General features: G+C 36.0%; 1 protein-coding gene across 1 annotated transcript in view; it reads left to right on the forward strand.

Annotated features, from left to right (window-relative positions):
* Nucleotides 1–10,681: 10,681 nt before the first annotated feature.
* Nucleotides 10,682–26,696, forward strand: part of LOC106883014 (protein lifeguard 1) — a 38,356-nt gene continuing 22,341 nt past the window's right edge. The window contains exon 1 of the mRNA XM_014933877.3: nt 10,682–10,910. The gene's annotated coding sequence lies outside the window, so the exon portion shown is untranslated. The remainder of the gene's footprint in view (nt 10,911–26,696) is intronic.

The raw sequence follows: 26,696 nt of genomic DNA on the forward strand, positions 1-26,696 counted from the left end.
GACAACTGGTATTGGTTTGTTTACATCCCCATAATTAGTTGTTCAGCAAGAGAGACCAACAGAATAAATATCAGACTTAAAAAAAAAAAAAGTACTGGGGCCAATTCATTCAACTAAAATTCTTCAGGGCAGAACTCCAGCATACTGCAGTGTGACGACTGAAACAAGTAAAAAATAAGAAAAAGAGATTTAAACACTTCTGTGCTCTTTCTCTCTCTCTCTCTCTCTCTCTCTCTCTCTCTCATCCCATACACACACAGTGGCTATCTGCTCCATGCAGCGCTTGACTTCTTGTACTTATAATTGTTCTTTCCTAGCTTGAGATCTTGCATGGCTTTTGAGCCTTGAAAGGTGTTTGAAGAGCTGATTACATACACTGCAGCATTGATTCCTTTTTGTGCTCATCTATTATGAATGTTCAAGTGTCACTTCAATCTTCTATGTGACCTGCTGTTTTTGTTTTGACAGAATTGGCATTGAAACCGGTCATCCAGAATGAGATTCCAATAATCAATGTATGCCTTATCCACATAAGCATACTGACATGATCTCATACCAGCATGAGACATACATACTTTTGTGCACAAAGAACATTTAAAGAAGGGATGAGAAACTCTCACCACGCTATAGATATTAATCTCAGTTTTATGAAATTTTATTTTTATTTCTCTGTCAAGCTTAAAATCTCTAATACCACTGCAAATTGTAGCTCTCCATATCTGTTCCCTAGCGAATTAAGACTTTTGTAACATAATTTAAGGCAATTATATATATATATATATATATATATATATATATATATATATGAGTTTCCTCCAGTTTCTGTCTACCAAATTCAGTTACAAAGCATTAGTTGGCCTGGACCTACAGCAGAAAACATTTGCACAAGGTGCTATGGAATGGGACTGAATACACTACCATGTGGTTATGAAACAAACTTCTTAACTATACAACCAGGTGTGGCTAAATAAAAACGTCAAGACATATTAACACTACCTAGTTATTCTCACAAGGCATATTTACACTCCATCTTGACATTAGTATAAATATTAATCTTGTGAATTCATTGGCTGTTGACAATATCCATTTTGAAATCAAGAATGAATTTTGTTGTGCCAGCATGGAAAGCAAATATTCTTTTCATTCATGGTGCTGGTACCACATAAAAAGCATCTGGTACAAGAGCAACTTCATGTTTTATCCTTTTGGTGTTGATGAAAAAAAAACTCCAAACCAGGACCTTGAATTGATAGAACTATAAAGATGTCAGACTGGATGCCTTATAGTATTTACTCCAGGTCTCTGCATTTTTAGTTAGATTCTATTTAGATGCCTAAAAGGAACTCTTGCTAACCCATGAGTAAGGCAAGTAAATTCTCAAAACAAAAACCAACTATCCAGTACCATCTGTCTAGACCAGTGTTTCTCAACCTTTTTACCCTTGCATAACCCTTCAAATAAATTACATGTTTCAAGAAACCCCTGCACAAAAAAAATTATATACCATATCTTTCTCATATTTCTTTCACACGGTGGTGCACCAGCATGACCGCAGCCACTTGGCTGAAACACATAAATAAATAAATAGTTCATGTGGTAAATATATATATTTATATGCACACACACATATATATAGATAGATAGATAGTTGTTATATGTTATTGGTGGCAATTGATTAGATTGGCTGTCTATATTACAATATAACAATATGTTGTGTATGTATAGTAATATTACGATTGTGAAATTAGCATTAGCTTACTCAATCTTTCTAAGGAACCTCTAGGAAACTTTTGCTGAACCCTGGTTGAGAAACGCTGATCTAGATGGAATTGAAAGCGGGGATTCCCTCCAGTTAGAAACGTGTGCCCTGGCAATATAATGTATTACAAACCAACACGAGTTAGATTCTTTCTAACTTGTGTCTTCGTTAAACATGAAATTAATTTTATGAAAAAATGAGGAGTGAACATTTGAGAATGCATGTGTATTGAAACTCTTTTCATAGATCTTTGATGTCTACTGGGCAGGAGTGTCTCTATTTCCTAGACATTAAAATGAATGAGACACCCACTCACCACTTCTTAATTAATATGCCAGTCTATAACAGATAGAATTGAACTCAGTACTACATATCAATAAAATGGTCATCTCTTTTACAGCATTGGCATGGCTTTATGGTGCCTATTTACTGCTAGTAAGTAGTCTTGGCTAACTGAGAATTGTCACTTGGCCACCATAAGAGACAAACTACCAACTTCTCAAGCTAATTGTCGCATATGCTTTTCATTCGCCTATCTGCCTTCTAATTACACAAACCTTGATATATCAGGTACTGTTAGTGAAATTGAGTCAAACAGCAATGTGTCTCACATTAACTCAATTATTCCAGGATCAGTTTAACCCTTTCACTACCAACCTGCTTGAGACAGCACAAGATTCTCGGTTACAAATGTCCCATTTTAAAATTATCTAAATTTTAAAAATTAAAAAAAATAACAACCTTCCTTTGAAATTCCATGTTCATTTATGCTCCAAACATCACCGTAAAAAAAAGTTGAATTCATCAGTATTTTTTTCTTAAATATTTGAAGCAAGGACAGTGTATGCCAACAGAAGTTTGGTTATAAATTGGTTCAACACAATATTTGCAGCAGAGTTATGTCTTAAGTGTGTTATTTTATCCATTTTCTCAAATATTCTACATTCATATAAATACATTATTTACATCTGACAGATATTTGTCCTCATCTTGTTTATTGTTAAACATGATGTTTCGGCTGATATACCCATCAGCCTTCATCAGGTGTCTAGGGGAAATTTCTTACCTGGGTTCTCATTCCTAAGGTATTTTACGATGTTATAATCATCATCATCATCATTATTATTATCATTCAGGTCACTGCCTGGAATCGAACTTGGAATCTGGGGGTTAGTAGCCCGTGCTCTTAACCACTACACCATATGCTCATGGGCATATGGTGTAGTGTATTCAGATAAATGTTCCCTAATTTTTAGAACCATCCATTCTACGAGATGGAAAAAAGATGCTGTATTTTATAAAGTGGGGCAATGTTTAAAAGTATACGAAGGGGTACTGAAAAGCTTCTGGTTTTAAGGGTATCGTGAAAGGCATGGTTGGAGGTCCAACCTTGTGAGTTCTTTCACAGGGCTTAGTAAAGCTGAAGGACTGCAGCAATAAGGGTGTCAACATGAGAGGGGAGTATGTTGAATAAAATCATAACTGGTCCAACTGTATTTTCTGTTACCCAAAGCCAGTAACTTTTCAGCACCCTTGAGGCTTCTTAATGCTGATAAGTTTAGGTGTTACACAACATTTCTTTCAAAGCCAGCTTTGAAATTGCAAGGGATGCCTCTGCATCAGACAGCCTACAAATTCTCCTGCATCTCTAACTCCAGGCGACCCTTTTGGTCTCTTGTCAAAAGGATCTCTACCAACTTTGCAGAATCTTCTTTGCCTTCATGTTTGCTGTCTACTTTGTATCCATCTCTACATTGCACACACACACACTCACTAACTGAATCTCCAAAATTGTCCTTTCCCACTCCAACAAATTCACCACCATGCTTACACATTTACTTCAAACCAACAAGGCCACCACTCCTCAAAATGACCCTTTCATTATTTTCATACAATGCATCCCAGAGCTAACCTCTCTCTCTCTCTCTCCCTCTTTCTCTCTCTCCCTCTTTCTCTCTCTCTCTCTCTCTCTCTCTCTCTCTCTATATATATATATATATATATATATATATATATATATATATATATATATATATATATATATATCTCACACACAATCATAGATATATATCTCCTTATATTTGGAAATCTTTTATAGTATGTCCTTTGTTGAAAAAGAACAACCCCTTTTGATGTTGCCAGCTGTTATTTCATCACAATTCTAACATCTCAAAAGTGACAACCCTTGCACATCATGTTAAATCTCCCTTTCTCCTTAGTAACCACATATACAGCTTTCATAAAACCAGATCTACTAGGGTCTTATTCTCCTTTCTCTGCTACCAGTGGGCTCTTGCCCTCAAGAAATTTAATGAAAACTGTGTTTGCTCTTGATGTGAGCAAAGCATTCAACTGTTGTCTGACATGCAAATTTGGTAAAACAACCCACCTATGTGCAACACCTGTCTCTTGGACTGGTGACTTCTAATCAGATTACACCAATCTTTTTTGTCTTTTGTTTCAGTTATTTGACTGCGGCCATGCTGGAGCACCACCTTTAGTCAAACAAATCAACCCTAGGACTTATTCTTTGTAAGCCTAGTACTTATTCTATTGGTGACTTTGCTGAATTGCTAACTTACAGGAACATAAACACACCAGCACCAGTTGTCAAGCAATGGTGGGGGGACAAACACAGACACACAAACATACACACACACACACACATATATATATAAGACAGGCTTCTTTCAGTTTCCGTCTACCAAATCCACTAGCAAGGCTTTGGTCGATCCAAGGCTATAATAGAAGACATTTGCCCAAGGTGCCATGCAGTGGGACTGAACCTGGAACCATGTGGTTGGTAAGCAAGCTACTTCTCTCACCCCCAACATTCTGTCAAGTCTGGTAGGGTCTGGTTTTTGTCCCCTACAACAATGCCCACTCCTATTCGTATGATACCATCTCTAACCTTCCACATACAACTTTGACATCTCAAACCAAATCTTCATCGGTTCCATGTACAGAGATCTCAAAATCATCATCCTTTCATGTGACAATGCCACTTGCATTGTCCTCCACAACTCAAAAGCACAATCATTACAAATATCAACGGAACATTATTGCAGTGAGGCTGTTACTCACAAATTACAGTATGAAATAAAATAAAGTGTGATGCCATAGTAAGGAAGGGAGATAATTCTTTCAAGTTGTTTTTAAAATATGCTAATGATTCTGCCAGATTGTCACATTCCTCTTAATTATGATAATAATTCTAGAAATACATATATAAAAGCTATTGCCATTGATCGCTTTTTTATAATTTGAACATTTTCTTTAGCAGTGAAAAGAAGGTATAGATTAACTAGTATAAATCAAAAGGAGCCTTATTAGAAAAAAGTCATCAAAGACAGCAGTCTCTTTCTGTGTTTGCACCATGAACCAGTTTTATGCAAGAAAATTTTTCCACAGACTTGGAGGTAACAAAAAAGTGTACAATATATGTTAATTATTTCATATATAAAACATATGTAATGCAAAAACACCCTGCACTTGGCAATAGTCAACGAAATAGAAATAAATTTGAAAATTTATTCTGTGTACCAAATGATCCACAGCTTGGTGGCTAGGGACTCCTGATCCAAAGGAACTTTTGCCGAACTGTTAAGTTACAGGAATGTAAACAGACACACACTCTCATAGATATATATACATACATACATATATATATATATGATGGGCTTCTTTCTACCAAATCCGCTCACAAGGTTTTGGTTGGCTCAAGGCTATAGTAGAATACACATACTCAAGGTGCCATGGAGTGGGACTGGGCCCAGAATCATGTGATTGAGAAGCAAACTTCTTACCACACCTGTTAAATTTCTTTATATAAGTCCTCAAAGTTTAACATAGAAGATACTAATCCATGCTTATATTTAAAAAAGAGATACACATTTGGTGGAATAATGTAAGAAATATATAATAAACTACAGCTGAATATTTTTTCTTTTTTTTTAGAATATAGGGAGAAGGCATTTGTATGATGGTGAAAGGGATTTCTGAGCTACTAAAAAAGGTTGTGTACCACTACACTAGGGCATATCTTGTATAGTTGTTTATAGGTCCCAAAAAGATGGAAAGTAACCTTGACTTTGGAATTTAAACTCAGAATGTAAAGAGCCAGCACAAATATCACGTGGCATTTTTTCTGATGCCCTAATGATTCTGCTAATCAATCCCATGCAATAATTGTTTCAAAGTTTGGCTCTAGCTCAGCAATTTTTGGAGTAGAGGACCTCAGTACTTGACTGGTACTTTATTAAACAAGAACCTGAAAGGATGAAAGGCAAGTTTGACTTTGGCAGAATCTTAATTCAGAGCATAAAGAGCTGGAAAGACTTCAGCTAAGAATTCTGCCAGCTTGTCACTTTCCTCTTAATTATAATAGTAGTAGTAGAGTTCCTTCCCAAGTCATATAGACTCATAGGTCTGGTTTCCATGGCGTATATATTCCTCACCTGGATGGGAAACCAGTCGATCACAGGATTACTCATTTTTGCTATCTGAGTGGACTGGAACAACGTGAATTTTTGCGTAAACTAGTGTTACAAATAGAGTTGGTACAGAAACAATTGCAACAAATCATTAAAGATGTGTTAAAGAATTTCCTTTGTCTTCTTATCATTTGGATTATATATATATGTGTAAATTTCCAATAAAAACGTTTCCAAAAGCTGAAAGCCCTGTGTTTCTCTCAAAAGTATTCTTGCCTTTTGAGAAACAAAGTATTTTGTATGCCAGCATGCCAAAGAGAGTCAAATTTTATTCAGAAGATAGAAGACAAAGTTATATGTAATTATTCTTGTAATTTCATTTCAAGAATGCAGTGTGATGTATTATATGTAATATAATCAGTGCTGGCGCTGGAAACGGTTCTGTCCAATTAGAGAATTGTCAATCCCAGCCAAAAAGCGCTCAGGACTTGACATACTAAAAATTCATCATAGCGTCCTCCGTTTCCGCATGTGCACTAGGCCCTCTCTTAGTGTGGGTCCCTCTCTTAGCACGGGACCCAATTTGAACAAATCTAATTGGCTTAAAACGACCCTGAATATAATACGTGTAATTTACTCCTGAAATCAAGTTACACACGTTTACAACCATCCGACTCATCTTCATCAAAATTTCTGAAATTTGCGATTTCGTAGTAACGTGTTTTTTATTCAACTTCGTAGAATTTACTAATATCTCATATTTTTGTTGGTACACAGTATTTTTGTCTTTCTAGCGAACTGGCAGAATCGTTTGCACGCCCGGCGAGACGCTTCGTGGAATTTCGTCCGTCTTCATGTTCCGAGTTCAAATTTCGCCAGTGTCGCTAAAATAAAGTACCAGTTGAACTGGAGCCGATGTAATCGATTTACCCACACCCTCGAACTTGTTGGCCACGGGCTACAAAAATTGAAATCATTTAAGGTGGAGAGTTGGCAGAATCGTTAGCACGCTAGGTAAAATGCTTAACGGCATTTCGTCCGTCTTTACGTTCTGAGTTCAAATTCTGCCAAGGTCAACTTTGTCTGTCATCCTTTTGGGGTTGATACAATAAGTACCGTCTATGTGATCGACTATTCTCCTCTCCCATCCTTTCTACTATAGCCCCTGTGCCTATAATAGAAAGGAATTTTCTAGCAACTAATTTTTTTTTTCATAATCACGATCAATGACTTCAACAAAATAGATTTTTGAAAACAGCTGTCGTGATAATTTGATTTCGTCATGCTTTGATTTTAAAAAAATAAATAGAGAAAAATATTTCACTTCAACTCTGTTTCATTATCTATCTACCTATATTTTATCTATCTATCTGTCTGTCTTTCTGTCTGTCTATTATAGGCAGAATTTCGGATTAAGTACCTCACATTCTGAAGATACTTTTTGGTGGGGAATCTTAGATCCTCTTACTGTCGTATTCCGGTGCTTCGAACAACAGTTAGGTCAAACAAATCTGATTCTTTTCTTCTTCAGAATTCCAGTTTTTCTCATTCCACTATCTGCTGTGGCCCGGAAACGAAATTTGCTTAGTAGGTACAAACTCAGATCCGATAGTTTTTTACAAACAAGGCCGATTATTTTTCTGTCTTAATATCAAAACAAATATAGGTATAATAATTTTTCTTTTTTTATTATTGTACATGGAAGAGTAATGCTTCAAGATCATTCCAAAAATTTTTCTATACTCGCTCGTTTTGGCGATGAAGTTTTCCAAGAGGATGTCCAAAGTGTTTCCAATGTACAAGCTTTTAATGTTCATGCATTACAGCACTGTGTCAGACGGTGTTGCGCTATTGTGGGACGGAGTCAGGTCTTCAAACAGCAAAGTTTGCTGAACATTCTCTCGCTTGATGCAACAAACAGAGGCTTGCAACATGACAACGGCTCTTGATTGTGAAGCTTATTAGGTTATCAATTGTTCTTGTATTGAAGAATGACTTCCGATGCTATTGTTTAGTTGTGATAAGGGTGGTAGCAGTAGAACAAGATGACAACGATGATGATGGATCACGTGGTATTCCGAGAAAACGAGGAAGTGGATAGCCGAACTATGAAAGGCTATTGATTGTAGAGTTCATCAGTTGTGTTAGCGTTGAGGAGTGGCCATGGTTGTTGCTGTTATTGTTATATATACACAGATATGACAGAAATAGATAATCGTTAGAATTTATTTAAATCTGAAATTATTTGTTAATTATTATAATGTGAATATCCAATATTTAGTAGACATGCCCTTTCCACTTTTTCAATGCAAGCACCCTATTAGGCATTCTCCTGATCAGATGACGAATATTCTCTTGCGGAATTTCTTGCCAAGTTTCATGCAGTAATCTCAAAGATCTGGCTTTGAAGATGCTTTCTTGTTCTTTTTACGAAGTACCCTGTCCATTATGTCCCAGAGATGTTCAACAGAATTCATATGTGGTTACTGGCTTGGCCATGTCTTTCTCTTCCAACCAATCTTAGGTCTTTTAAACTGTGTGGCAAGGAGCCCCGTCTTCCATAAATAAAGGGTCCTCTTTAATCATTTCACAACTGGAGAAATTTGGAAAGAGTCCTTTCTGCAATATGGACACATATTTATCTGAGTCTTTTGTTTCCCTCACACTCCACCAGCTCTGATCGACAATTGCTCCACATACCATCACAGAACACCCACCGTGTTACATTGTTGACTGCAATCTCTTCGCATCAAATTATTGATCACAGATTCTCCAAACTCACACTCGACCACTGTCAGAAAATACAGCAAATCTGGACTCATCAGAGAATATGACAGTGTCCCAAAATGCTTGTGGCCTCTCCACCATCTCACTGGCCCAATCTTTTCTCCGCTTGATGTTGGCTGGTCGAAGAAGTGGCTTCCTTCTTGCTGTTCTGCCATAGTAGCCAAGTTTGTGGAGATACCTGACAGCTGTTCTGGGACTGACATCAAATTGTTTTGCTATGTCAGAATACACGTCGTTGATTGGCTAAAATTACCCAAATGCGACAACTTTAACACGAAATAACTTCTAAAATACGAAATTTTATCAAAAACGTTTAAAGTAAACCGTGTTCTGAATGAGAAATTCCACCAGTATATGAAGTTTCAAACTGTTTAGTTAAACAAGAAATTAATTTAAAAAATCTGTGTGCCAAACTGAACAGATCCGGCCAGCGCTGTCTTAAGGCATAAACATATTGAGTAGTTGCTCTGGGGCCCTGCAGGTCAAGGTACTCAGTTTTAATCTATGTATGCTAAGGCTTGCTGTCAATAAATACATAAATACTATAAGGCCAGTGCATTGATTTGCCCAGGCGCCATACGTGGCTAGCAAAGATGTGGCATGACGTCACTCCGTGATCCTAAACGAGGATTTGTGGTTGGAGAGGTGCTGCTTGAAGGTGTTTCTGGAACACCGGATGTATTTTTGAATGCTGCTATTGGAGTTGCTGCTTCTGCTGATGTTGACGCTGTGGATAATGGACATTAAATAAATAAGAACAGTAATAAACGAGTGAAGAAAAAATATATGGCAAAATCTATATATATGTTAAAAGAAAATAAAATGACCATTCCGAAATATCTGTTTCAACACACGATTTCACATCAGGGATCTTGCAAAACGAATTGATAAAATAAATAAATATTATTGGTATAAGTTGTATCTCATTTTAAAAGTATAGCAGCTCCAGAAAGCAGCATGGGTTAGCTTCTAGTTTAAGTTGTAAATCGGCTTGCGACTGTAAGTTTGTGCAGTAAAATTCGAGGTAAGCTGTAACATCGAGTTATGGCGTCGCAGCTGCAATGATTGGCAGTTCCATAGTGACTGTCGTTAGGTGCTAGTGTCAAGAGAGGCAGTACCAAAAAGCATTTTCTGATTAGTCCTTTCCAAGAACGAATAACATAATCTCTCTCTCTCTCTTCCTTCTCTCTATATGTGCATATATATATATATATATATATATGTGTGTGTGTGTGTGTGCCTTCTACTATAGCCTCGGGCCGACCAAAGCCTTGTGAGTGGATTTGGTAGACGGAAACTGAAAGAAGCCCGTCGTATATATGTATATATATATATATATATATATATATATATATATGTATGTGTGTGTGTGTGTGTTTGTGTGACTGTGTTCCCCCCTACACACACAATCACTTGACAACCGATGCTGGTGTGTTTACGTCCCCGTAACTTAGCGGTTCGGCAAAAAGAGACCGATAGAATAAGTCCTGTGGTCGATTTCTCGACTAAAGGCGGTGCTCCAGCATGGCCGCAGTCACATGACTGAAACAAGTAAAAGAGTAAAGAAATATGTGTGTGTGTGTGCAACAAATGTAGGTTTACTTCCCTTTCCAATATAAACACCTTGCTCAACCAAACAGGTAACCTACACAAACACGCACGTAGTGTCTCTCTCCCTATCCCTCTCTTACATACGTAAATCAGTATTTTGCTGTGTGGCGCCCTCTAGCATCGCAACACGAATAAATAGACACTGGTTTCTCTTAAGGGCAGACTACTCGCACTTTCTTTTGAATGAAAGAGATTGGTGATTTTAGTCATTTTCACTCAGTTTCACTTAACAGAAGACGCACGTCGAGTGTTGGACTAATTCCTCATCTCAACCATTTTCTTCTTGCCTATATTTATATATTATCATTTTTTAATTGAAGGTGAGTATATTTCATGTGTTTATTTGACAAGAGAACAGAGGAAGAAAATATAGCGTAAAGAATTTTTCCCAAACCAAAGCAGAAAACATGAAAGAAATTGCAAGCAGAATATATTTATATCTAGAATTTACTATCTCTATTGACAGATTTCTTAGTCACGTACACATAAATATAAATATATAATTTAATTTTCGAATATTTATTTCGAGTTCGTTAGATTATTATTTTTTTTCTAGTTGAAATTATGCGATCAATTTTCTTTCATTCTTTTAAAATATTTATATATTCGATTACTACTAGATTGGGTTAATAAATGCTTGATTTCTGGATACAAAAAATATAAAGGAAATATGCCGTTTTTATTGCTTTGAATTTAAATTTGTTGTTTGGTTTGAATTTTTTTTTTCTTTTATTTTGTATGAAAGCTACATTTTCGATTTCTAGAATAATAATGTCACCATCATATTGATATTTTTCAACGTGGATCTCTATACTTCAAACTCACGTATACACTCACGCGCAAATATATATATATTTTTTTATATAATGTGTAAATAGATATTGAGTGGTGTATACTCTGAAAAATCGCAGTCTCATGTACCTGCATGGACATGTACACTAGAGAGTATATTAAAATATTTGACAGTTCACATATATATTCACATGTTTCATTGTGCAAACGAATGATGATATATGATGTTTGTGTTTAAATCAAGCTTCTTTTTCGTTGCTGCTTTCACGGTTCCGCTTTTGAATGCGACAATATTCAGTAATGCCGAACTTGGGGGTAATGACGAAAGAAAAAGCCTTCCATTCATACACAGACCGTCGCCTTTCATCATATTTTTCATTTTGTCTTTTCCACCAAGTGTAATTCCAGAACGCAATAAGTTTCTTATTTACTTTAGATAAATATGTTGGCGTCAAGACCGCGTTTGGAATTCAGCTAAAAGAATTTTTGCTCTTGTTGTTACTTGATAATAAACGTTGCGATTTATGGATGTTAACATAATTATTGTTCAGTATTAGGTAATTAAAAATAAGTTATGAATTATCTTAGGATAATTAACTTGTGATAATTTTCGACTAAATGTCTTAACGTTAACTCAGCAAAACTGATTTCAATGAAACTGTCATATGTGCGTGTACATACACACACACATACATATATATATATTTTTTTTTTTTCTTGAAGATGGTCGTTTTATGGTAGAGGATTATCCGCGGAGGGTTTCTAAGCTTTGTTTTTTTTTTTTGTTTGTTTTAGAGTTGTGTTTATGAGAGTTTTAAAACGTACTTGTGATCTAATTCTTCTTTAATGATTTATTGCCAAATCATTTTTGGTAAATATCACTCTTAAATGTTTATATACATACATATATATATATATATATATATCGTCTCTCACCATTTTGACTCTTGGGGTAAATAAATACATGTATTATCAAAGCACGTGGGGAGATATTTTGTGGGAGTGTCATCTTTCTAAGCTCCAACTTGTGTTCTATCCCTTATAAACTTCAATCAACAGGTCCATATTAAGAGGTATCCCAGCTGTGACCCTCCCCTCTTACTGTTGGGTATCTTGGACTGCATTAGCGAAAGACAGTTAGCTACTGTTTCTAGCTAATCGACCGACCACATTGGCTACTGTTGGCGATAAAACAAAACCCAGGAAATCGAAAACCATTGAGAGAAAAAAAAAAAGAGTAGTGGGGTAGGGGTGTTTACCTCCGAACTCATTTCTAAAAAAAACATGAAGTTGCTGTTCTCCAAGAAATGGTTATTTTTTCCCTAGAAATCTTGTACGTTATCTCTTGAGTCACACGGTGGTAGTTGTGGTTCTCGTGAACTAACAAAAATGAACTTCTAAATTAATAACCATTGCGCGCACTAGTTGAGAATATTCGTTCTGTTAAAATTTAAAGTTTATAAAACTCAATTGACATTTCAGTTTGTAATCGAATTGAAAGTGGAAATATTGATATTATTCGGCAACAGGCGGACGTATCGAATTGGCAGGTACTCTATTTTTTTCTCCAGAAGTTTCTTCAGATGCCTGTGTTTTCAACAACGGAGATTACGATTTTGTCGTAAAAGCTGCTTTTCAGATTTTTAAAATTTTCACCCCAATTTTTTTTTTCTGTTTTATTTCTAACCATCTCTTGATAGTTTTTTGGGGTTTTTCAAAAAGGGCTATAGTTTGTGTGGGCGAAGGGTAAAGACTACGCACGCTGGGTATTTAAGGTTACGCCGAAAACGAGTGGTGTGCGTATTCTTTACGTCGGCAGTTCCGGGTGATGGTGAACCTAAAAACGAAAAAAACTTCCCGCTTTCAATTTGTGTTCATAAATCGAAAGAATCTTACCTTTTACATTATAAAAGGGGTACCAATGTGTAACGCGATTCCATCATTTGCATGTTTTTTTTAAAAGTGTGATTAGTTTTCGTAGAAGCTCCATCACATTTATACTTTCGTTATTTCAAAGCCTAATATCGTAGTTCGATTGGCGACTATTGATTTGTATCTATTGCTTTGCTGAATATAGATCAAGTAAAAATAAACAGATGAAAAAAATTTTAAAATACGATTACCTGGTTTAAGTGATATTACTAGGTTAATGAATTCAGCACTGAAACTTCTAGAAATATAATCTACATGCTTTCAAATTAGAAAGAGAAAGAAATGTGAAGTTGTGGCGTTTATTCATATTTTTTTCTTATCAGTGTAAAAAGAAACTACAACTCAAAATTGAAACGAAATTAATCAAAAGACACGTGATATAGATAATTTTTGTGGTTTACGTTTGTTAATATTTCTCTAAAAGATTTTTCTTTATCTGTATTTAAACGATGTGGTATTTCGTGAAAGAAAGGACAACGATGGATTTATATTTTTAATTTTAACTTAATTGCGGAATTGGAAGCAAAACATATAAAGATTATGCCATGCCAGATAGATTCAAAGCCTAATATCGTAGTTCGATTAGCGATTATTAGCCGTTCGAAATAGCACCAGCCAAATCCCTCAAATCGCATTTTTATTTTAAGAGAGGGACCATTGGATTATGTAACTCTAGACATCCCGAAATAGTTGCGGCCGCTATGCCTTTGGTCTTAAGTCTACTCTGTGTTAACCTGCGATTAAAAGACCTGCCTCTATGACAACAAAGGAAGACTTACCTTGTTGAATGAACCAGCAATGTACTTATTAATCTTTTTACCTAGCAAATATCTATTTTTTTCTAAAATTCGTATTGTAAATATTCTAAACCAGGCCCCTTGTTTATTGGTATATTTTACCCATTGGAATAATTTTTAATGTTCACTATTAACATAAATAAGAGAGATGTGAAATTCATTCTCCCACCCCTTCACTCTTTAAAACCATTTTACGCAATTACTTGCTTCTTTCTCCAAATCATGTTTTCAGTGCTACTGACTCTGATTACGTTTTGTGAGGGGAGCCACAATAGTGCTGGTGATAGCTGCAGAATCTTTCTGAAAGCGCACCATATCTTGAGAGAAAGAGAAAAATAGTTCAATGTCAAGAAGAAGGAAAAAAAAAAAAAAACTCAGGTTGGTCATGATTGGAATGCATTTGATCATGGTTCTGTTTGATCAGGTCTCACTGTGAGCTGAACAACAAATACGATGGAAATTTGGAGAAATTTCATAGAAAATCTAAGAATTATTTCCAAATAATTTATTGAAATATATTTTTTAAAAAACAAAAATAAGTTTTTTTTTAATAATGTTTAAACAGCATTGGCAGGGTTTGTCTCCTATTTTAGTAACAGGTCGAAATGATTAAACAATGAAAATGCTGAAATACATACCTTTGTATACTCGTTTCTACGAAGGCATATGCTTTAAATTTTACTGTCTTTAATAACTCAATCTGAAATAACTCAAAAACGTTCTAGCCATGGCAATCCAGTCAATTCATAGGCCTTTCTATTATTTCCTATTAAGACATAACGGACATGTTCTTATAGTTGTGCATAAACATAAGCACACTTCATTTTCAATTTGGTTTCTCATTTTTATTTCTGGAGCGTTTTGAAGTGTTTCTAAAATAGGAAACAACTCATTAACCATTCTTACGTTATTATACTCATGTCCCTGGCATGGGCTTAATTACTATTATGCTTTACGACATTAGCATAATGGTTATTGATGATTAAGCTTCTTAACAAATGCCATTTTAGTCGGATTGCTCTCAGTTCCTATGGTAGCCTAGAATTTTGCTTGTCTAAGCCATCCAACTTCAAAGGAGAAAAAAAAAAATTAACTGAAATAGCAAATTCTAGCTTTGTTTAATAGCCATATAAACACTTGTCATGGGAAGCTATAAACTACATTTTGTCTTTTAGCCTCAGGTCAGCTCTGAAGCAAACCTTTGAAAAAAAGGTATTCCAACCATGACCATCTCATCCCTTCATCCAAGTGCAGTGTATCTAGGACTATATTACCCAATGTCTTCTCCACTTGAGATTAGTGTAGTTAAAGAGAGATTCAGATAGAATTTCTTGCAGATAAGCGACCATATGCAATTGATGACAAAGCATTTCTGTGTGGTAAGAATAGGCACTGGCGTGGCTGTGTGGTAAGAAGCTTGCTTCCTAACCACATAGTTCCAGGTTCAGTCCCACTGCGTGGCACCTTGGGCAAGTGTGAGCTAAATCGAAGGATAAGGGAAATTATAGAAGGCTGATTTAAAACTTTATGTCGGCTGGCCTCATCTTTTACCCATTTCAGTGTGTTTGTGCATGTGTATTTATATGTATGTGTATAAATATATATATATACACATATAGGGTTGGCCAAGAGTCACCTGACAGTAAATCAAAATTCCATAAATACTTAATGTTCAATTTTATTTATTCATTCCAATTATGAAGGTTTACTAATTGAAAGCTATGAGTCAAAATCATTTTATTTTTTTTCAACATTTGTCTATTTATTAACGAAGTCTCATAAAATAATTTTTTGTATTAATCATGGGATTAAATGGTTTTGATTTACTGTCAGGTGACTTTTGGCCAACCCTGTATGTATACATTATATCATCATTTAGTGTCTGTTTTCTATGCTGACATTAGTTAGATAGTTTGATTGGAACTAGTAAGTTGGAGAGCTGTACCAGGTTCCTATCTGATTTGGCACGATTTTCAAAGCTGGATGCCCTTCCTAATACCAACCAGTATGTGTGACTGGTTTAAATACTAAGGGGTTAAACCAGGCAGTTGATTAAGTCTGTCACCTAATTAATCCATGGTGGGATTTTAAGTCAGAACAGGGATCCAGAACAAATATCACAAGGCATTCAGTTGAACATTCCTATCAATCCATTGTTCTAATAGGAACTATTTATTAACTCTGAAAGGATGATAGGTAAAGTTGACACTGGCAGAATTTGAACTCTGAATGCAGAATTGGAACAGATACCATATTGTACTTCATCTAATACATTAATGGCTCTGCAAAGTCTTGCTGTACACATTTGAACCACATCCTTTATTAGGGTAGATCAGCATTCTGTTGTCCATAGCAGGAATGTGTCTGGCATGAGTGTTACCAAACAGGTGCTTTGAGTAGGCCAGAAGCTTCAACGGTTGAGACATTATGACTTTATCAACAATGAAGATGAAGGACACTCGTCCTAACATATCCGTGCAAAACCATTAAAGAAAATTACAGTTTTGTTTCAAGAGGTCATTGCTGTGGTTACAGATAAATCTGCAATCAAATGTAATGAGGCAATTGTTTTGTTTTCTGCCTGTTTTGTTTGTTATATTTTTGTTGTCAAAACAAGTCAAACTAATCAATAACTTTCATGTCTGCTTTGACAGTTCTTTCAGCATTAGTTTGATGAAGGTCTTAGTTTTGGATCTTGTCCAAGTCATGTCACCAGCTTTCCACTGTCTATTTTCTTGTTTTTATTGAAGTCACAAGGCTATTGATCGCATGTGTATTTTGCAATGCATTTATTTAATATGACTCACATTGTAACTTGATTTGATTCTATTTTATGATACCACCCTTTGTCAATATACTCTCATTACACTTTAGTTTGTTGTGTGAGTTGGCTCTGTTCACCGAATCCTTGTGGTTATTTGAGATGTTTCCTTTACATTTCTGGGAAACCGTTTCAAGCATACTAGGTCCTCAGGACCATTCTAATTAGTCTATATAACCAGCATTGTCCATTCAAATTGTTATCTCTCCTGCACACTTTAGCTACTCTCTTACTGCTGATTTCTATCTAATCTTCATACAAGCTCTCTACAATTAGTGCCAATTTCTGAGTAATATGCAGTAGTAACGCTTGTTTCATAGTCTTACATATAAAGAACCCTTTTTTACTACTAAATTTCTTCAACTCTTTTCCAACTCTATCTTCTAACATAATTTTCTAGGAGGTTCAGCATGACACAAAATGTGAGAAGGCTGGCCTTTAGAATTACAGGTACAACTCCTTTCTGCCAGCTGAGATGACTGGAGCAACATGAAATAAAGTGCCTTGCTTAAGGACACAATGTGCTGCTGGGAATCAAACTCATGACCTTATAATAGCAAGCTGATTACCCGAACCACTAAGCCAGATACCTTCACACCTGCTGTATATTCTCTGCCTTCTCTACCTGCTTCTCGGAGCTGGTTGCTCTTATGCAATATCCGTTTAGCATGCTCAACTCACTGTCTCTCTTTGTCACCCACATTGTAACTGCCCACTAATCTTTCCTTGCTAGTCTTTGATTGTGATGACGATGGTCGTTGCTCCTCCAGTCTCTTTCTCCAGACTAAAAGAGAAACTCCACATCAAGACACAAACCTTGGACACCTTCCTGCATGCTACATTCATTGCTAACTATCACTTTGCAGACACCACGCCTCTGTGCATGGGCTTGCATGACCCTCATAAACTATTCACTTCTTGTACATTTAATTTTCTTAGTGACCAACCAGCAACATTTTGTAGTGTCCAGTTAAAGGCCTTCTCCATGTCAACAAATGGTTGGTCTCTCACTGCTACTGAGATACCTGCAGACGTTTTACAGCAAGAAGACAATTATACCTACATTACTTTATTATAGGTCTATTGTATGTACTTTAATTGATATTTACATTGTACAAGAGTAAACAAAGTACATATCAGGTCTAATGTTTACTGTCTCTCTCTCTCTCTCTCTCTCTCTCTCTCTGTATACACCAGTAGAAAAGTGTAGTATCTGTGGATTTAAAATTAATGCCTAAATCAATAAATCCATACAATGGTTTCTGGGTGGGCATTAATCTGAGTTGATTTGCTCAGTCTCTTTCTCTCTTTTTCTCTCTCTCTCTCTCTCTTTCTCTCTCTGTGAATGTAAAGCAAAGATGGTATTGATGGTTCACTTTAACTTAGACTCTGTGCTAAGTTAACCAATTCCAATTTTGTTCAATTGCTATGGTTTTCCTTGATAAATCTTTGTCTGACTTACATTTAAACTTAGACCACCACTCTTTTCTGGCCTATTAGACATTGGTCTGAGTTATCCGATATGTTCACTTGTTTTTATATAGTTAAGTAGTGAGTCAGCAACTGCATAAATTTCCTTGTTGGCTTGACTTCACGTTTTTTTTTTCCTCTCTAATGTGGCCACCACTAAAATGTACAAGCATGGCAGAAACAGACAAGATAGTGTGAAGGAAGGAAAGCAACATGCCCAGGTTGCAACACTGTACCACATGTCATCAACCACTGCCTCTCTAAATATGCGATTCGGTGAAGATGCATAGCCTAGTGGTTAGTGTTCTGCTTACGATCATGGCATTGCAGGTTCAATTCTTGGACCTGGTGATGTGTCGCGTCCTTGATTTCACATTATTCCTGTCTGCTCAGCTGAAAATAGTAACCAGGTGAGTGTTGGTGCAGCTCTCTCTCCTTTCAGCTCTCACATCCTCAATGTTCCATTGGGTCAAAGGTGGGTTGGGGTGGAGTGGGGGTAGAGGACAAACAATATCTCTGTCTTCTTGTGACTACATTGGTACTTTAAACAATTAGCGAAAGTATGGTATATTCTTTTCTACTCTAGGCACAAGGCCTGAAATTTTTGGGGAGGGCGGGGCAATCAATTAGATCGACCCCAGTATGCAAACGGGCTTAATTTATCAGCCCTGAAAGGAGGAAAGGCAGTTCCCAGCAGCACGTTGTGTCCTTAAGCAAGGAACTTTATTTCATGTTGCTTCAATCACTTCAGCTGGCAGAAAGGAGTTGTACCTGTAGTTAGTGTCACATTCAATCTGGATTCATATAGGTAAGTGATTGGAGGATGACTATAAGAGATAAGAACAGGGTTCTTTTTTTTTTTTTTTTTTTATGAGAAAGCATTCTAGTGGGGAAAATGCACTTACAGGTGATATACAGTTAATTATGAATAAGCTGGTGCAATGAAGAAACAAAAGTATATAGTCCAGCATCAGTAGGCCAGAGCAGATGATAACTTTGCCAAAAACAATAATGAGCTGAGGTATACAGGAGACAGTTTTATTTTAGTTCTTTTTAGTATTCATTATATTTGTATGTGGGGATGTATATACACACACACACACACACACACACACATATTTGTAACTTATTTGCTTCTCTTGATTCTTTGTCTAGCATCTCATTAACCCCCTCAGCCTTCAGATTTCTCTATCAAAATAACCATGTATTATCTTGTGGCTTCAAGATTTCAGTGATGCGATAGTATATCTGTAGAATGACATTGTTGGGTGGGTTTGAGAAACTGGATCTGGCTGGTTTGAACATAAAACCAATAAAATTTTGGGGGCTGGATATGGCTGCTTTAAATGCTAAAGGGTTAAAGAGGCTACATCCAGTCCAAATATTCTACTTGTTTTGTATTCAAACTGATCAGATCCACCCTCTCACACCTACCCTACATCGTTGAGATTTCGAAGCTATGATATAATACATGATTAATTCAAAACAATGTGAATAGCTAAGCATTACATTTGACAGAGTAATCTGAATGCTAACGGGTTAAAATATGATTGAGCTATTGTCTATAAAAGGAAAAGTAATTAAATGGTTCAATTCTTTAGATTTATTTCATCAGTTTTGCTGTTTATTTTATGTTATATTATCTGAGTGGTTAAGAAGTTAGCTTTTCAGACATCAAGTTCAATGTCAGTGCAGAAATCTTGGGCAAGTGTCCTTTATAACCTTAGGCAAACCAACACCTTGTGAGTGAAATTAGTAGCCACAAACTATAGAAGCCTCTCATAAATGTGTTTATATGTTTATCTGTACCTGTCTTTGTGTTAGCATCACTTGAAAAAAGCAGCATCTGTGTTTCTGTTCCTTAACTTAGCAGTGTGCCAAACAGAGTTCACTAAAATAAGTACTGGAGTCAATATGACTGACTAAAAGTCCTTCAATGACTGCAGCCAGTATAAGTGCTTGTGTTAGTCAAAAGTGGTGGAATCAGTACCCATCTATTAGGTAGACCGTAGGCCAGCATTTCCAAAGTCCCCAAAAAGTAACCTTCCCCTCCCCAAATAAAAGTCTTGGATTGGTTGAGCATTCCAGAAAGTTGCAGTTGCAGGAGTGTTTATCTAGTTAGAAAACTATTCTTGAGTAGAACAGGCCGTTGTTAGAATCAGTAGAAAGGTCATGGAGAAGAAACAGCACATCTGTAGCAGGCATATGGTTGTAGTAATGCATTGGTGTGTGGATTACAGCAGCCAATCCTATCTTAAACTATAACTACAACAACAACAACAACATACAGTGTCTGAGATTATAGATCTGTTTAATATGTCAAAAAAAAAAGAGAGAAAGAGTAGGACAGACAGATGAGGGGTGGATTTCAGTTTACAACAGGCTTCCTACCCAACCAATGCTTTTAACTGATTTATTCTTATTTTCCTTTCTATTATGTTTGGCAAACTTAAGTATAAATATTTATTTAGAATAGATATTTTCTGAAAGTACATAGTTCAAGTATGTCGGTGTATTATTTTCTATACTTGGTGGTGGTGGAAATTGAATTAAAAAATTTTTTTTTTTTTATTAATATGTGACTTTTCTTGTTTGCTTAGTTTTGCTACGTTTTTATTTTCTTTTTCTTTGTGTGTGTGTGAAAATTCTGTCAATTTCAAGAATGGGGATCAATAAGTTATTGATCTTTTTTGTTGACAGCAAATAAATTTCCACGAGGAAGCCATAACGAGTTGGCATATTTTTATATCTTTTACTTGTTTCAGTCCTTTGACTATGGCCATTCTAGAGAACTCCTCGAAGAATTTTAGTTGAATGAATTGACTCCAAGACTTGAATTTTTTTTTTTTTTTTAAGGCTGGTACTTATTTTATTGGTCTCTTTTGCTGAACTGTTAAGTTATGGGAGCATAAACATACTAACAACGATTATCAAGTGGTGATGTTGTGTGCACACACACACACACACACATACAACAAGGCTTTTTTCAGTTTCTGTCTACCAAATCTACTCGTAAAGCTTTGGTCGGTTTGTGACTATTGTAGAAAACACTTACCCAAGGTCCTTGCTGTGGGACTGAACCCAGAACTATATGGCTATGAAGCAAACTTCTTACGACACAGCCATTCCTAATTCTAATTTTTTTTTCTTAAATAAAATTTCCATTAAATAGATTATTTAAAAGATTTTGAAGGGAAAATGATAGAAATATCTAGATTGAACTTACGAATGTGAAAATGTTTAATTTGTTGCTTATAAAGAAATTTAATATTTGTAATAAAGAAGCTCTGAAGTAGCTATTTCTTTTTGTCTATCAATCTGACGCCACTTTGTTTACAAGAGTTGAGTGAGTTTTTTAAAAAGTACTTCCACTTATCTGCAGTAATCTTAGTATAATGACATGGAATGTAATTCAATACAAGGTCTGAAATTAGATTGACCCCATTATGCAACTGGTACTTAATTTATCGACTCCAAAAGGTTGAAAGACAAAGTCGACCTCAGCGGAATTTGAACTCAGAATGTAAAGACAGACAAAATACCGCGAAGCATTTCTAACAATTCTGCCGGCTTGCTACTTTTCAATACAAGTAAATTGTCTCTGGAACTAGAACTAAAAGACAGAAATTTCTGATCAAATTAAGAATGAAAAGTTTGTTTCCAACAATAGATATTAGCTTAAAATGAGTCCATTATCATTGTTTTAGGCTTGGTGTAAACTAAAACTAATTGCCCATACAGATTCTGTTCTGGTTTTGACCACATGATGTGTGTATGTGTGCGTGTATATATATATATATATATCATCATCAATATGTATGCACACTTTTTCTTTTTTTTAATATCCTGTACTTAAATACCCTTTAATCCTCTTCCTAACAATGTGACTATAATCTCTTTATATGGAATACTTTAGTGTCTTTTGTAGTCTGCATTAAACCTCGAGTTTCAGTTGGATTACTTCTCAAAAATTTTAACCATGTATATTTCAAAACACTTTTCCACCTTGTGTGTGTGATTCCTTATCATAATAAGTTATGATTAGCATAATTTTGATTCTTTAAAAAAAATAAAAATAAATAAAAATTTATACATAAAGTGACTTTATAGCTGAGAAGAAAAAGTTAATAAAATTAATTTGTTGAATTAAACAAGATTCTGATTTGACATCCATTACAAAGCATAAAATGTTTTTGTATTAAAATCATTTTGTTATAACAAGATAAATTATACAGATAACTAATGTCAGTTTATCAATAGAGAGACAGTACAATGCTGAGACACGTGTTACATTCTCAATAGATAGCATTTAGCATAAATGTGTCAACTACTTAAATCAGAATCACTGGATTTTTTTTTTTTTTTCAGTTTCTGTGTAGAATATATATATATATATGTGTATATCCCTTTATCATTCAGATTACTGCCAAATGTAATGCTTATTCATTCACATTGTGTTGAATTAATCATGCATTTGATATTTCAGTGAGGTGGTTGTTTATTTTTAGAATGCCATAGTAGGGTGGGTGTGAGAAACCAGATGCTGGTTTGAACATAGAGAAAATGTATGCTAAAGGTTAATGTTCCCCTTGAACCATTTGTAAGTTAGCACTGTGGAAAAGGCATAAGCAGGAGGATGGAATTCTAGGGGACTGACTTATGGGAAGGAAGGGCTGAGCATAGTGATTAGCATGGTGGCCTAGGGGAGGGGGTTTGACATAACAAGAGTGACAAGTGGCATCAGCCCAACCAGCTCCAAGAATCCGAGGCCGTTATAGTAATGTTTGAAAGGTCAGATGAAATAGTGCTCTTGTAGACCAGAGGCTGGAACATACGAGTGGCTAGCCCTTTCTTATATATGGTCTAGGATATCTGTGCAGTAGCAGCTTCACCGACAGCACTACACCAAGGCAATACTCAATTGTGGGCCTCAGAGTTAAAATGAGAGTGAAAGTTGTCTGTTGGAGTGAGTGTATTGATGGACAGGTTGTTAGTGTAAGGAAGAGTGTGGGTTGTGTAATTAATTCCTGAGGCATGCTGCAGTTAACCCACAAGGTGCCATAGGTAGGCAATTCACCTAAGAAAGTCTTGTGGCAATAACATTGCTTTTTATAGTGTATTCAGTTTCGCAGTAGTTCACATTGAACAGTTTTAATTAGTTGGTCAACAGTTTCTTTGTAAATCATTTGAAAAGATTTAGAATATTTGCTTTTCAAATATCTTCCGTGTGGTTTCTGTTTAGAATAGATTAAACTTAATAGATTAAAATTGATCTTAAGCTAATTCTGCATATATATATAAATGAAAAATCTCATTTATTTGGTTATTTTCCTTTTAAATGAATGATACAGCTTTCCCATCTTCAGAATAGTTCATTTTTTTTACTTCAAGGCAATTTGTAATGTTATGTAGTAATTAAAATTTTTTTGACTAATTAGTTTGGAATTAGATTTACTTATTATTGGTTTCAAATTTTGGCACAAGGCCAGTAATTTCTGGGTGAGGAAGTAAATTGATTACATCAATCCAATGCTCAACCTCTACTTATTTTATCAACCCTGAAAGGATGAAAGGCAAAGTTCAACTCAGAATGTTCAAGATGAATGAAATGCTGGTAAGCAATTGGCCCATCACATTAATGATTCTGCCAGCTCACTGCCTTAGATTTAGAAATTATTAAAATTACTTTTTAGTTGGTTTTATTTTGCCAAAATGATGAACTGTTCAATTTTTATGTTTGCTTCTGTTTGAATATTGCAAATATAGATTCTAATGTCAGCAGATTACATCATTTTCAAATAATACTTCATTCTCCTCCTATGCTGGTTATGACTTGGATCCTGCTTAAATAATTTTCTTCCAAATATTCTGACCCATCACCCTTTTCTATTAATTTTTCCAAGTTACCCTTAGAACTATACCACTTCAGATTTCTTTCTATTTTAAGTTCTGCTAGTCACTAGTTTTAGATACTTCATAAACTGCTATAAAAAATAATGTAACAGCTGGTTTAGTTTCTGCCTTATTTTTTCTATTCATTTATCTTCTACTAGCTGAGACACCTGACGTTGCTCAGGATTAGGATAGCACGTTTTTTTAAAAACTCTTTTACTTGTTTCAGTCATGTGACTGCTGACATGCTGGAGCACCGCCTTTAATCAAACAAATCAACATCAGGATTTATTCTTTGTAAGTCTAGTACTTATTGTATCGGTGTCTTTTGCCGAACCATTAAAGATTAAGTACATGTATTAAATGTTAATTGAAGGGTTAATATGTTACTGTAAATAGCTTGCAACATTGTAACTGTTACGATAATTATTACCTGGTAATCGAATGGTAAATGTGTAAAATAAGATGATCCTAGTGTTATTACATTAAAATCGAAAGTGAACGAATAAAAGTGATAGACTATTATAGTCTTATCACATTAGAAATTAAAACTGGAGGAATAAAGGTGAAACAATATTATTTCACAATAGAGACGTTATTGTTTCACTTTTGACATGTAATACAGAAATTGCTCTGGGCCTGCATTAGGCAAGAAGTTGAAAATTTTTTGGGCCCATCATCATCATTGTCGTTTAACATCTGCTTTCCATACTGGCATGGGTTGGACGATTTGACTGAGGGCTGGCGAGCCAGAAGGCTGCACCAGGCTCCAATCTGATCTGGCAATGTTTCTACAGTTGGATGCCCTTCCTAACGCCAACCACTCTGAGAGTGTAGTGGGTGCTTTTTATGTGCCACCGGCATGAGGGCCAGTCAAGTGGTACTGGCATTGGCCACGCTCGAATGGTGCTTTTTATGTGCCACCAGCACAGGAGCCAGTCAGGCGGCACTGGCACGAGACCAGCCAGGCAGCACTGGCATCAACCACGCTCAAATGGTGCTTTTTATGTGCCAATCAGGCGGAGCTGTCATCAGCCATGATGGTGACATCACTTGCCTCAACAGAACCTTGCAAGCGCAGTGTATTGCCCAATGATTGAAGGGTACTCTTGAATGGGCTGGTTATGCTGCACTGACATAGGCCACGGTTATGGTCTCACTTGCTTGCTGGGTCTTCTCAAACACAGCATATCTCCAAAGGTCTCAATCACTTGTCATCACCTTGGTGAAGCCCAACATTTGAAGGTCGTGCTTCAACACCTCATCCCAGGTTTTCCTGGGTCTACCTCTTCCACAGGTTCCCTCTACTGCTAGGGTGTTACACTTTCTCACACAACTGTCCTCATCCATACACAACACATGACCATACCAGCGCAGTTGTCTCTCTTGCACACATCTGATGCTTCTTATGTCCAACTTTTCTCTCAGGGCACTTACACTCTGTTGTGCATGCACACTGACATTATACATCCAGTGGAGCATACTAGCTTCATTCCTTGTAAGCTTATGCATGTCTTCAGCAGTTACGGCCCATGTTTCACTGCTATGTAGCATGACTGTTCACATACATGCGTCATACAGTCTGCCTTTTACTCTGAGCCAGAGTTCCTTTGCCCACCCTATTATTCTAGCAGCTACACTCTCAGAGCAACCACCCCAGCTACTTACTTGGTCACTTAGGTAACGGAAGCTATCAACCACTTGTAGTTTTTCTCTCTGAAATGTGACGGAAGTTGTTCTCTGCACATTTTCAATGTTTATTGCTCCTGAGCATCTTGCACATACAAAAACTATCTTCCCAGTTAGCCTTCCTTTGATATTGCTGCACTTCTTGTGTGTCCATAGCTTACACCGGGTACATCTTGTGACTTTCATTTCCTGATCCAACAGCTTCATACCTCTGTAATTATTTCTATCTAATGCATCACCTTTACCTTTGTAGCAGCTGACTATGTGGTGCTGCTATACTAGTCATTGGGTAGGGCTCCTTTATGTATCACCTGAGACACATAGACATATATTCACACATGTCAGTCATCACGTATGTATCTGTAGATGTGTGTGTATGTAATAATATACCTAACACGGAAACAGTCACACAGACATGCACTCATGTACAAAATGTGACGTCACTGTGGTATTAAATGTCCTTTACTATCTCGTAGGTATTGAACGTGCTAACACACACACACACACACACACACACACACACTCATATAAAATGTCTTGTACTATAGTTGAGTATAGAGATATGTTTATGTAACATATTTACACACTGAAAAACTCTCACACATACACTCATACACAAAATTTGACATTGTCGTTGAATGCAGAAACACACACACACTGACATACACATTCATACACTCACACACATACACACTCATATAGAAAATGTGATG

This window comes from Octopus bimaculoides, chromosome 6, assembly GCF_046866305.1.
Source record: "Octopus bimaculoides isolate indiv1 chromosome 6, ASM4686630v1, whole genome shotgun sequence".
Classification (NCBI taxonomy): domain Eukaryota; kingdom Metazoa; phylum Mollusca; class Cephalopoda; order Octopoda; family Octopodidae; genus Octopus; species Octopus bimaculoides.